General features: G+C 53.9%; 1 protein-coding gene across 1 annotated transcript in view; it reads left to right on the forward strand.

The window, feature by feature from the left end:
* The window catches only part of DOK1 (docking protein 1), a 71,680-nt gene that overhangs the window by 38,150 nt on the left and 19,224 nt on the right, over positions 1-14,306 (forward strand). The window lies entirely within an intron of this gene.

Raw genomic sequence — 14,306 nt, forward strand, 5'->3', positions numbered from 1 at the left:
TCCTCGTGTATATCCCACCTTCTCCTCTCCATTGTACTCCATGTCCTCTCCTCGTGTATATCCCACCTTCTCCTCTCCATAGTGCCCCGTGTCCTCTCCTCGTGTATATCCCACCTTCTCCTCTCCATAGTGCCCCGTGTCCTCTCCTCGTGTATATCCCACCTTCTCCTCTCCATAGTGCCCCGTGTCCTCTCCTCGTGTATATCCCACCTTCTCCTCTCCATAGTGCCCCGTGTCCTCTCCTCGTGTATATCCCACCTTCTCCTCTCCATAGTGCCCCGTGTCCTCTCCTCGTGTATATCCCACCTTCTCCTCTCCATAGTGCCCCGTGTCCTCTCCTCGTGTATATCCCACCTTCTCCTCTCCATTGTACTCCATGTCCTCTCCTCGTGTATATCCCACCTTCTCCTCTCCATAGTGCCCCGTGTCCTCTCCTCGTGTATATCCCACCTTCTCCTCTCCATAGTGCCCCGTGTCCTCTCCTCGTGTATATCCCACCTTCTCCTCTCCATAGTGCCCCGTGTCCTCTCCTCGTGTATATCCCACCTTCTCCTCTCCATAGTGCCCCGTGTCCTCTCCTCGTGTATATCCCACCTTCTCCTCTCCATAGTGCCCCGTGTCCTCTCCTCGTTTATATCCCACCTTCTCCTCTCCATAGTGCCCCGTGTCCTCTCCTCGTGTATATCCCACCTTCTCCTCTCCATTGTACTCCATGTCCTCTCCTCGTGTATATCCCACCTTCTCCTCTCCATAGTGCCCCGTGTCCTCTCCTCGTGTATATCCCACCTTCTCCTCTCCATAGTGCCCGTGTCCTCTCCTCGTGTATATCCCACCTTCTCCTCTCCATAGTGCCCCGTGTCCTCTCCTCGTGTATATCCCACCTTCTCCTCTCCATAGTGCCCCGTGTCCTCTCCTCGTGTATATCCCACCTTCTTCTCTCCATAGTGCCCCGTGTCCTCTCCTCGTGTATATCCCACCTTCTCCTCTCCATAGTGCCCCGTGTCCTCTCCTCGTGTATATCCCACCTTCTCCTCTCCATAGTTCACCGTGTCCTCTCCTTGTGTATATCCCACCTTCTCCTCTCCATAGTGCCCCGTGTCCTCTCCTCGTGTATATCCCACCTTCTCCTCTCCATAGTGCCCCGTGTCCTCTCCTCGTGTATATCCCACCTTCTCCTCTCCATAGTGCCCCCTGTCCTCTCCTCGTGTAGATCTCACCTTCTCCTCTCCATGGTGCCCCGTGTCCTCTCCTCGTGTATATCCCACATTCTTCTCTCCATAGTGCCCCGTGTCCTCTCATCGTGTATATCCCACCTTCTCCTCTCCATAGTGCCCCGTGTCCTCTCATCGTGTATATCCCACCTTCTCCTCTCCATAGTGCCCCATGTCCTCTCCTCGTGTATATCCCACCTTCTCCTCTCCATAGTGCCCCGTGTCCTCTCCTCGTGTATATCCCACCTTCTTCTCTCCATAGTGCCCCGTGTCCTCTCCTCGTGTATATCCCACCTTCTCCTCTCCATATTTCTCCGTGTCCTCTCCTCGTGTATATCCCACCTTCTCCTCTCCATTGTACCCCGTGTCCTCTCCTCGTGTATATCCCACCTTCTCCTCTCCATGGTGCCCTGTGTCCTCTCCTCGTGTATATCCCACCTTCTTCTCTTCATATTGCCCTGTGTCCTCTCCTCGTGTATATCCCACCTTCTCCTCTCCATAGTGCTCGTGTCCTCTCCTCGTGTATATCCCACCTTCTCCTCTCCATGGTGCCCCGTGTCCTCTCCTCGTGTATATCCCACCTTCTCCTCTCCATGATGCTCCGTGTCCTCTCCACGTGTATATCCCACCTTCTCCTCTCCATGGTGCCCCGTGTCCTCTCCTCGTGTATATCCCACCTTCTCCTCTCCATTGTGCCCGTGTCCTCTCCTCGTGTATATCCCACCTTCTCCTCTCCATAGTGCCCCGTGTCCTCCCTTCGTGTATATCCCACCTTCTCCTCTCCATAGTGCCCGTGTCCTATCCTCGTGTATATCCCACCTTCTCCTCTCCATAGTGCCCCGTGTCCTCCCCTCGTGTATATCCCACCTTCTCCTCTCCATAGTGCCCCATGTCCTCCCCTCGTGTATATTCCACCTTCTCCTCTCCATGATGCTCCGTGTCCTCTCCTCGTGTATATTCCACCTTCTCCTCTCCATAGTGCCCCGTGTCCTCTCCTCGTGTATATCCCACCTTCTCCTCTCCATAGTGCCCCATGTCCTCCCCTCGTGTATATTCCACCTTCTCCTCTCCATGATGCTCCGTGTCCTCTCCTCGTGTATATTCCACCTTCTCCTCTCCATAGTGCCCCATGTCCTCTCCTCGTGTATATCCCACCTTCTCCTCTCCATAGTGCCCCGTGTCCTCTCCTCGTGTATATCCCACCTTCTCCTCTCCATAGTGCCCCATGTCCTCCCCTCGTGTATATTCCACCTTCTCCTCTCCATAGTGCCCCGTGTCCTCTCCTCGTGTATATCCCACCTTCTCCTCTCCATAGTGCCCATGTCCTATCCTCGTGTATATCCCACCTTCTCCTCTCCATAGTGCATGTGTCCTCCCCTCGTGTATATCCCACCTTCTCCTCTCCATAGTGCCCCATGTCCTCTCCTCGTGTATATTCCACCTTCTCCTCTACATAGTGCCCCGTGTCCTCTCCTCGTGTATATCCCACCTTCTTCTCTCCATAGATCGCCGTGTCCTCTTCTCGTGTATATTCCACCTTCTCCTCTCCATGATGCTCCATGTCCTCTCCTCGTGTATATCCCACCTTCTCCTCTCCATGATGCTCCATGTCCTCTCCTCGTGTATATCCCACCTCCTCCTCTCCATAGTGCCCCATGTCCTCTCCTCGTGCATATCCCACCTTCTCCTCTCCATGATGCTCCATGTCCTTCCCTCGTGTATATCCTACCTTCTCCTCTCCATAGTGCCCCGTGTCCTCTCCTCTTGTATATCCCACCTTCTCCTCTCCATAGTTCTCCTCTCCTTAGTGCCCCGCGTCCTCTCCTCGTGTATATCGCACCTTCTCCTCTCCATAGTGCCCCGTGTCCTCTCCTCGTGTATATCCCACCTTCTCCTCTCCATAGTACCCCGTGTCCTCTCCTCGTGTATATCCTACCTTCTCCTCTCCATAGTGCCGCGTGTCCTCTCCTCTTGTATATCCCACCTTCTCCTCTCCATAGTGCCCCGTGTCCTCTCCTCGTGTAGATCCCACCTTCTCCTCTCCATAGTGCCCCGTGTCCTCTCCTCGTGCATATCCCACCTTCTCCTCTCCATAGTGCCCCGTGTCCTCTCCTCGTGTATATCCCACCTTCTCCTCTCCATAGTACTCCGTGTCCTCTCCTCGTGTAGATCCCACCTTCTCCTCTCCATAGTGCCCCGTGTCCTCTCCTCGTGTATATTCCACCTTCTCCTCTCCATAGTGCCCCATGTCCTCTCCTCGTGTATATCCCACCTTCTCCTTTCCATAGTGCTCCGTGTCCTCTCCTCGTGTAGATCCCACCTTCTCCTCTCCATAGTGCCCCGTGTCCTCTCCTCGTGTATATCCCACCTTCTCCTCTCCATAGTGCCCCGTGTCCTCCCTTCGTGTATATCCCACCTTCTCCTCTCCATAGTGCATGTGTCCTCTCCTCGTGTATATCCCACCTTCTTCTCTCCATAGTGCGCCGTGTCCTCTCCTTGTGTATATCCCACCTTCTCCTCTCCATATTTCTCTGTGTCCTCTCCTCGTGTATATCCCACCTTCTTCTCTCCATAGTGCCACGTGTCCTCTCCTCGTGTATATCCCACCTTCTCCTCTCCATAGTGCCCCCTGTCCTCTCCTCGTGTATATCCCACCTTCTCCTCTCCATAGTGCCCCGTGTCCTCTCCTAGTGTATATCCCACCTTCTCCTCTCCATTGTGCCCCGTGTCCTCTCCTCGTGTATATCCCACCTTCTCCTCTCCATAGTGCCCCGTGTCCTCTCCTCGTGTATATCCCACCTTCTCCTCTCCATAGTGCCCCGTGTCCTCTCCTCGTGTATATCCCACATTCTTCTCTCCATAGTGCCCCGTGTCCTCTCATCGTGTATATCCCACCTTCTCCTCTCCATATTTCTCTGTGTCCTCTCCTCGTGTATATCCCACCTTCTCCTCTCCATAGTGCCCTGTGTCCTCTCCTCATGTGTATCCCACCTTCTCCTCTCCATAGTGCCCCGTGTCCTCTCCTCGTGTATATCCCACCTTCTCCTCTCCATAGTGCCCCGTGTCCTCTCCTCGTGTATATCCCACCTTCTCCTCTCCATAGTGCCCCGTGTCCTCTCCTCGTGTATATCCCACATTCTTCTCTCCATAGTGCCCCGTGTCCTCTCATCGTGTATATCCCACCTTCTCCTCTCCATATTTCTCTGTGTCCTCTCCTCGTGTATATCCCACATTCTTCTCTCCATAGTGCCCCGTGTCCTCTCCTCGTGTATATCCCACCTTCTCCTCTCCATAGTGCCCCGTGTCCTCTCATCGTGTATATCCCACCTTCTCCTCTCCATAGTGCCCCGTGTCCTCTCCTCGTGTATATCCCACCTTCTCCTCTCCATATTTCTCTGTGTCCTCTCCTCGTGTATATCCCACATTCTTCTCTCCATAGTGCCCCGTGTCCTCTCATCGTGTATATCCCACCTTCTCCTCTCCATATTTCTCTGTGTCCTCTCCTCGTGTATATCCCACATTCTTCTCTCCATAGTGCCCCGTGTCCTCTCATCGTGTATATCCCACCTTCTCCTCTCCATATTTCTCTGTGTCCTCTCCTCGTGTATTTCCCACATTCTTCTCTCCATAGTGCCCCGTGTCCTCTCATCGTGTATATCCCACCTTCTCCTCTCCATATTTCTCTGTGTCCTCTCCTCGTGTATATCCCACATTCTTCTCTCCATAGTGCCCCGTGTCCTCTCATCGTGTATATCCCACCTTCTCCTCTCCATATTTCTCTGTGTCCTCTCCTCGTGTATATCCCACATTCTTCTCTCCATAGTGCCCCGTGTCCTCTCCTCGTGTATATCCCACATTCTTCTCTCCATAGTGCCCCGTGTCCTCTCATCGTGTATATCCCACCTTCTCCTCTCCATAGTGCCCCGTGTCCTCTCCTCGTGTATATCCCACCTTCTCCTCTCCATATTTCTCTGTGTCCTCTCCTCGTGTATATCCCACATTCTTCTCTCCATAGTGCCCCGTGTCCTCTCATCGTGTATATCCCACCTTCTCCTCTCCATATTTCTCTGTGTCCTCTCCTCGTGTATATCCCACATTCTTCTCTCCATAGTGCCCCGTGTCCTCTCATCGTGTATATCCCACCTTCTCCTCTCCATATTTCTCTGTGTCCTCTCCTCGTGTATTTCCCACATTCTTCTCTCCATAGTGCCCCATGTCCTCTCCTCGTGTATATCCCACCTTCTCCTCTCCATAGTACTCCGTGTCCTCTCCTCGTGTAGATCCCACCTTCTCCTCTCCATAGTGCCCCGTGTCCTCTCCTCGTGTATATCCCACCTTCTCCTCTCCATAGTGCCCCGTGTCCTCTCCTCATGTGTATCCCACCTTCTCCTCTCCATAGTGCCCCGTGTCCTCTCCTCGTGTATATCCCACCTTCTTCTCTCCATAGTGCCCCATGTCCTCTCCTTGTGTATATCCCACCTTCTCCTCTCCATATTTCTCCGTGTCCTCTCCTCGTGTATATCCCACCTTCTCCTCTCCATAGTGCCCCGTGTCCTCTCCTCGTGTATATCCCACCTTCTCCTCTCCATGGTGCCCTGTGTCCTCTCCTCGTGTATATCCCACCTTCTCCTCTCCATAGTGCCCCGTGTCCTCTCCTCGTGTATATCCTACCTTCTCCTCTCCATAGTGCCCCGTGTCCTCTCCTCGTGTATATCCCACCTTCTTCTCTTCATATTGCCCTGTGTCCTCTCCTCGTGTATATCCCACCTTCTCCTCTCCATAGTGCCCCGTGTCCTCTTCTCGTCTATATATCCCACCTTCTCCTCTCCATAGTGCCCCGTGTCCTCTCCTCGTGTATATCCCACCTTCTCCTCTCCATAGTGCCCGTGTCCTCTCCTCGTGTATATCCCACCTTCTCCTCTCCATGGTGCCCCGTGTCCTCTCCTTGTGTATATCCCACCTTCTCCTCTCCATGATGCTCCGTGTCCTCTCCACGTGTATATCCCACCTTCTCCTCTCCATAGTACCCGTGTCCTCTCCTTGTGTATATCCCACCTTGTCCTCTCCATAGTGCCCCGTGTCCTCCCTTCGTGTTTATCCCACCTTCTCCTCTCCATTGTGCCCGTGTCCTCTCCTCGTGTATATCCCACCTTCTCCTCTCCATAGTGCCCCGTGTCCTCCCTTCGTGTATATCCCACCTTCTCCTCTCCATAGTGCCCGTGTCCTATCCTCGTGTATATCCCACCTTCTCCTCTCCATAGTGCATGTGTCCTCCCCTCGTGTATATCCCACCTTCTCCTCTCCATAGTGCCCCATGTCCTCCCCTCGTGTATATTCCACCTTCTCCTCTCCATGATGCTCCGTGTCCTCTCCTCGTGTATATCCCACCTTCTCCTCTCCATAGTGCATGTGTCCTCCCCTCGTGTATATCCCACCTTCTCCTCTCCATAGTGCCCCGTGTCCTCTCCTCGTGTATATCCCACCTTCTCCTCTCCATAGTGCCCCGTGTCCTCTCCTCGTGTATATCCCACCTTCTCCTCTCCATAGTGCCCCGTGTCCTCTCCTCGTGTATATCCCACCTTCTCCTCTCCATAGTGCCCCGTGTCCTCCCTTCGTGTATATCCCACCTTCTCCTCTCCATAGTGCCCGTGTCCTATCCTCGTGTATATCCCACCTTCTCCTCTCCATAGTGCATGTGTCCTCCCCTCGTGTATATCCCACCTTCTCCTCTCCATAGTGCCCCATGTCCTCTCCTCGTGTATATTCCACCTTCTCCTCTACATAGTGCACCGTGTCCTCTCCTCGTGTATATCCCACCTTCTCCTCTCCATAGTGCCCGTGTCCTCTCCTCGTGTATATCGCACCTTCTCCTCTCCATAGTGCCCCGTGTCCTCCCTTCGTGTATATCCCACCTTCTTCTCTCCATAGTACCCCGTGTCCTCTCCTCGTGTATATCCCACCTTCTCCACTCCATAGTGCCCCGTGTCCTCTCCTCGTGTATATCCCACCTTCTCCTCTCCATGATGCTCCGTGTCCTCTCCACGTGTATATCCCACCTTCTCCTCTCCATAGTGCCCGTGTCCTCTCCTCGTGTATATCCCACCTTCTCCTCTCCATAGTGCCCCGTGTCCTCCCTTCGTGTATATCCCACCTTCTCCTCTCCATAGTACCCCGTGTCCTCTCCTCGTGTATATCCCACCTTCTCCTCTCCATAGTGCCCCATGTCCTCTCCTCGTGTATATCCCACCTTCTCCTCTCCATAGTGCCCGTGTCCTCTCCTCTTGTATATCCCACCTTCTCCTCTCCATAGTGCCCCATGTCCTCCCCTCGTGTATATTCCACCTTCTCCTCTCCATGATGCTCCGTGTCCTCTCCTCGTGTATATTCCACCTTCTCCTCTCCATAGTGCCCCGTGTCCTCTCCTCGTGTATATCCCACCTTCTCCTCTCCATAGTGCATGTGTCCTCCCCTCGTGTATATCCCACCTTCTCCTCTCCATAGTGCCCCGTGTCCTCTCCTCGTGTATATCCCACCTTCTCCTCTCCATAGTGCATGTGTCCTCCCCTCGTGTATATCCCACCTTCTCCTCTCCATAGTGCCCCATGTCCTCTCCTCGTGTATATCCCACCTTCTCCTCTCCATAGTGCCCCGTGTCCTCCCTTCGTGTATATCCCACCTTCTCCTCTCCATAGTGCCCGTGTCCTATCCTCGTGTATATCCCACCTTCTCCTCTCCATAGTGCATGTGTCCTCCCCTCGTGTATATCCCACCTTCTCCTCTCCATAGTGCCCCATGTCCTCCCCTCGTGTATATTCCACCTTCTCCTCTCCATGATGCTCCGTGTCCTCTCCTCGTGTATATCCCACCTTCTCCTCTCCATAGTGCCCCATGTCCTCTCCTCGTGTATATTCCACCTTCTCCTCTACATAGTGCCCCGTGTCCTCTCCTCGTGTATATCCCACCTTCTTCTCTCCATAGTACGCCGTGTCCTCTTCTCGTGTATATTCCACCTTCTCCTCTCCATAGTGCCCTGTGTCCTCTCCTCGTGTATATCCCACCTCCTCCTCTCCATAGTGCCCCATGTCCTCTCCTCGTGTATATCCCACCTTCTCCTCTCCATAGTACTCCGTGTCCTCTCCTCGTGTAGATCCCACCTTCTCCTCTCCATAGTGCCCCGTGTCCTCTCCTCGTGTATATTCCACCTTCTCCTCTCCATAGTGCCCCATGTCCTCTCCTCGTGTATATCCCACCTTCTCCTCTCCATAGTGCTCCGTGTCCTCTCCTCGTGTAGATCCCACCTTCTCCTCTCCATAGTGTCCCGTGTCCTCTCCTCGTGTATATCCCAGCTTCTCCTCTCCATAGTGCCCCGTGTCCTCTCCTCGTGTATATCCCACCTTCTCCTCTCCATAGTGCCCCGTGTCCTCTCCTCGTGTATATCCCACCTCCTCCTCTCCATAGTGCCCTTGTCCTCTCCTCGTGTATATCCCACCTTCTCCTCTCCATTGTACCCCGTGTCCTCTCCTCGTGTATATCCCACCTTCTCCTCTCCATATTTCTCCGTGTCCTCTCCTCGTGTATATCCCACCTTCTTCTCTCCATAGTGCCACGTGTCCTCTCCTCGTGTATATCCCACCTTCTCCTCTCCATAGTGCCCCCTGTCCTCTCCTCGTGTATATCCCACCTTCTCCTCTCCAAAGTGCCCCGTGTCCTCTCCTCGTGTATATCCCACCTTCTCCTCTCCATTGTGCCCCGTGTCCTCTCCTCGTGTATATCCCACCTTCTCCTCTCCATAGTGCCCCGTGTCCTCTCCTCGTGTATATCCCACCTTCTCCTCTCCATAGTGCCCCGTGTCCTCTCCTCGTGTATATCCCACATTCTTCTCTCCATAGTGCCCCGTGTCCTCTCATCGTGTATATCCCACCTTCTCCTCTCCATATTTCTCTGTGTCCTCTCCTCGTGTATATCCCACCTTCTCCTCTCCATAGTGCCCCGTGTCCTCTCCTCGTGTATATCCCACCTTCTTCTCTCCATAGTGCCCCATGTCCTCTCCTCGTGTATATCCCACCTTCTCCTCTCCATATTTCTCCGTGTCCTCTCCTCGTGTATATCCCACCTTCTCCTCTCCATTGTACCCCGTGTCCTCTCCTCGTGTATATCCCACCTTCTCCTCTCCATGGTGCCCTGTGTCCTCTCCTCGTGTATATCCCACCTTCTTCTCTTCATATTGCCCTGTGTCCTCTCCTTGTGTATATCCCACCTTCTCCTCTCCATAGTGCCCGTGTATTATCCTCGTGTATATCCCACCTTCTCCTCTCCATAGTGCATGTGTCCTCCCCTCGTGTATATCCCACCTTCTCCTCTCCATAGTGCCCCGTGTCCTCTCCTCGTGTATATTCCACCTTCTCCTCTCCATAGTGCCCCGTGTCCTCTCCTCGTGTATATCCCACCTTCTCCTCTCCATAGTGCCCCGTGTCCTCTCCTCGTGTATATCCCACCTTCTCCTCTCCATAGTGCCCCGTGTCCTCTCCTCGTGTATATCCCACCTTCTCCTCTCCATTGTACCCTGTGTCCTCTCCTCGTGTATATCCCACCTTCTCCTCTCCATATTTCTCCGTGTCCTCTCCTCGTGTATATCCCACCTTCTCCTCTCCATAGTGCCCCGTGTCCTCTCCTCGTGTATATCCCACCTTCTTCTCTCCATAGTGCCCCGTGTCCTCTCCTCGTGTATATCCCACCTTCTCCTCTCCATAGTGCCCCGTGTCCTCTCCTCGTGTATATCCCACCTTCTCCTCTCCATAGTGCCCCGTGTCCTCTCCTCGTGTATATCCCACCTTCTCCTCTCCATAGTGCCCCGTGTCCTCCCTTCGTGTATATCCCACCTTCTCCTCTCCATAGTGCCCGTGTCCTATCCTCGTGTATATCCCACCTTCTCCTCTCCATAGTGCATGTGTCCTCCCCTCGTGTATATCCCACCTTCTCCTCTCCATAGTGCCCCATGTCCTCCCCTCGTGTATATCCCACCTTCTCCTCTCCATGATGCTCCGTGTCCTCTCCTCGTGTATATCCCACCTTCTCCTCTCCATAGTGCCCCATGTCCTCTCCTCGTGTATATTCCACCTTCTCCTCTACATAGTGCCCCGTGTCCTCTCCTCGTGTATATCCCACCTTCTTCTCTCCATAGTACGCCGTGTCCTCTTCTCGTGTATATTCCACCTTCTCCTCTCCATAGTGCCCTGTGTCCTCTCCTCGTGTATATCCCACCTCCTCCTCTCCATAGTGCCCCGTGTCCTCTCCTCGTGCATATCCTACCTTCTCCTCTCCATGATGCTCCGTGTCCTCTCCTCGTGTATATCCCACCTTCTCCTCTCCATAGTGCCCCGTGTCCTCTCCTCGTGTGTATTCCACCTTCTCCTCTCCATAGTTCTCCTCTCCTTAGTGCCCCGCGTCCTCTCCTCGTGTATATCGCACCTTCTCCTCTCCATAGTGCCCCATGTCCTCTCCTCGTGTATACCCCACCTTCTCCTCTCCATAGTACCCCGTGTCCTCTCCTCGTGTATATCCTACCTTCTCCTCTCCATAGTGCCGCGTGTCCTCTCCTCGTGTATATCCCACCTTCTCCTCTCTATGGTGCCCGTGTCCTCTCCTCGTGCATATCCCACCTTCTCCTCTCCATAGTACTCCGTGTCCTCTCCTCGTGTATATCCCACCTTCTTCTCTCCATAGTGCCGCGTGTCCTCTCCTCGTGTATATCCCACCTTCTCCTCTCCATAGTGCCCCATGTCCTCTCCTCGTGTATATCCCACCTTCTCCTCTCCATAGTACTCCGTGTCCTCTCCTCGTGTAGATCCCACCTTCTCCTCTCCATAGTGCCCCGTGTCCTCTCCTCGTGTATATTCCACCTTCTCCTCTCCATAGTGCCCCATGTCCTCTCCTCGTGTATATCCCACCTTCTCCTCTCCATAGTGCTCCGTGTCCTCTCCTCGTGTAGATCCCTCCTTCTCCTCTCCATAGTGTCCCGTGTCCTCTCCTCGTGTATATCCCAGCTTCTCCTCTCCATAGTGCCCCGTGTCCTCTCCTCGTGTATATCCCACCTTCTCCTCTCCATAGTGCCCCGTGTCCTCTCCTCGTGTATATCCCACCTCCTCCTCTCCATAGTGCCCTTGTCCTCTCCTCGTGTATATCCCACCTTCTTCTCTCCATAGTGCCCCGTGTCCTCTCCTTGTGTATATCCCACCTTCTCCTCTCCATATTTCTCCGTGTCCTCTCCTCGTGTATATCCCACCTTCTTCTCTCCATAGTGCCACGTGTCCTCTCCTCGTGTATATCCCACCTTCTCCTCTCCATAGTGCCCCCTGTCCTCTCCTCGTGTATATCCCACCTTCTCCTCTCCAAAGTGCCCCGTGTCCTCTCCTCGTGTATATCCCACCTTCTCCTCTCCATTGTGCCCCGTGTCCTCTCCTCGTGTATATCCCACCTTCTCCTCTCCATAGTGCCCCGTGTCCTCTCCTCGTGTATATCCCACCTTCTCCTCTCCATAGTGCCCCGTGTCCTCTCCTCGTGTATATCCAACCTTCTCCTCTCCATTGTGCCCCGTGTCCTCTCCTCGTGTATATCCCACCTTCTCCTCTCCATAGTGCCCCGTGTCCTCTCCTCGTGTATATCCCACATTCTTCTCTCCATAGTGCCCCGTGTCCTCTCATCGTGTATATCCCACCTTCTCCTATCCATAGTGCCCCATGTCCTCTCCTCGTGTATATCCCACCTTCTCCTCTCCATAGTGCCCCGTGTCCTCTCCTCGTGTATATCCCACCTTCTCCTCTCCATAGTGCCCCGTGTCCTCTCCTCGTGTATATCCCACCTTCTTCTCTCCATAGTGCCCCGTGTCCTCTCCTCGTGTATATCCCACCTTCTCCTCTCCATATTTCTCCGTGTCCTCTCCTCGTGTATATCCCACCTTCTCCTCTCCATTGTACCCCGTGTCCTCTCCTCGTGTATATCCCACCTTCTCCTCTCCATGGTGCCCCGTGTCCTCTCCTCGTGTATATCCCACCTTCTTTTCTTCATATTGCCCTGTGTCCTCTCCTCGTGTATATCCCACCTTCTCCTCTCCATAGTGCCCCGTGTCCTCTCCTCGTGTATATCCCACCTTCTCCTCTCCATAGTGCCCGTGTCCTCTCCTCGTGTATATCCCACCTTCTCCTCTCCATGGTGCCCCGTGTCCTCTCCTCGTGTATATCCCACCTTCTCCTCTCCATGATGCTCCGTGTCCTCTCCACGTGTATATCCCACCTTCTCCTCTCCATAGTGCCCGTGTCCTCTCCTCGTGTATATCCCACCTTCTCCTCTCCATGGTGCCCCGTGTCCTCCCTTCGTGTATATCCCACCTTCTCCTCTCCATAGTGCCCCGTGTCCTCTCCTCGTGTATATCCCACCTTCTCCTCTCTATAGTGCCCCGTGCCCTCTCCTCGTGTATATCCCACCTTCTCCTCTCCATAGTGCCCCGTGTCCTCCCTTCGTGTATATCCCACCTTCTCCTCTCCATAGTGCCCCGTGTCCTATCCTCGTGTATATCCCACATTCTTCTCTCCATAGTGCCCCGTGTCCTCTCCTCGTGTATATCCCACATTCTTCTCTCCATAGTGCCCCGTGTCCTCTCATCGTGTATATCCCACCTTCTCCTCTCCATATTTCTCTGTGTCCTCTCCTCGTGTATATCCCACCTTCTCCTCTCCATAGTGCCCCGTGTCCTCTCCTCGTGTATATCCCACCTTCTTCTCTCCATAGTGCCCCGTGTCCTCTCCTCGTGTATATCCCACCTTCTCCTCTCCATATTTCTCCGTGTCCTCTCCTCGTGTATATCCCACCTTCTCCTCTCCATATTTCTCCGTGTCCTCTCCTCGTGTATATCCCACCTTCTCCTCTCCATATTTCTCCGTGTCCTCTCCTCGTGTATATCCCACCTTCTCCTCTCCATTGTACCCCGTGTCCTCTCCTCGTGTATATCCCACCTTCTCCTCTCCATGGTGCCCTGTGTCCTCTCCTCGTGTATATCCCACCTTCTTCTCTTCATATTGCCCTGTGTCCTCTCCTCGTGTATATCCCACCTTCTCCTCTCCATAGTGCCCGTGTATTATCCTCGTGTATATCCCACCTTCTCCTCTCCATAGTGCCCCGTGTCCTCTCCTCGTGTATATTCCACCTTCTCCTCTCCATAGTGCCCCGTGTCCTCTCCTCGTGTATATCCCACCTTCTCCTCTCCATAGTGCCCCGTGTCCTCTCCTCGTGTATATTCCACCTTCTCCTCTCCATATTTCTCTGTGTCCTCTCCTCGTGTATATCCCACCTTCTCCTCTCCATAGTGCCCCGTGTCCTCTCCTCATGTGTATCCCACCTTCTCCTCTCCATAGTGCCTCGTGTCCTCTCCTCGTGTATATCCCACCTTCTTCTCTCCATAGTGCCCCGTGTCCTCTCCTCGTGTATATCCCACCTTCTCCTCTCCATATTTCTCCGTGTCCTCTCCTCGTGTATATCCCACCTTCTCCTCTCCATTGTACCCTGTGTCCTCTCCTCGTGTATATCCCACCTTCTCCTCTCCATAGTGCCCCGTGTCCTCTCCTCGTGTATATCCCACCTTCTCCTCTCCATGGTGCCCTGTGTCCTCTCCTCGTGTATATCCCACCTTCTCCTCTCCATAGTGCCCCCTGTCCTCTCCTCGTGTATATCCCACCTTCTTCTCTTCATAGTGCCCTGTGTCCTCTCCTCGTGTATATCCCACCTTCTCCTCTCCATGGTGCCCTGTGTCCTCTCCTCGTGTATATCCCACCTTCTCCTCTCCATAGTGCCCCCTGTCCTCTCCTCGTGTATATCCCACCTTCTTCTCTTCATAGTGCCCTGTGTCCTCTCCTCGTGTATATCCCACCTTCTCCTCTCCATAGTGCCCCATGTCCTCCTCTCGTGTATATTCCACCTTCTCCTCTCCATGATGCTCCGTGTCCTCTCCTCGTGTATATCCCACCTTCTCCTCTCCATAGTGCATGTGTCCTCCCCTCGTGTTTATCCCACCTTCTCCTCTCCATAGTGCCCCATGTCCTCCTC

Source organism: Pelophylax lessonae (assembly GCF_965119305.1).
Source record: "Pelophylax lessonae genome assembly, chromosome: 1".
NCBI lineage: Eukaryota > Metazoa > Chordata > Amphibia > Anura > Ranidae > Pelophylax > Pelophylax lessonae.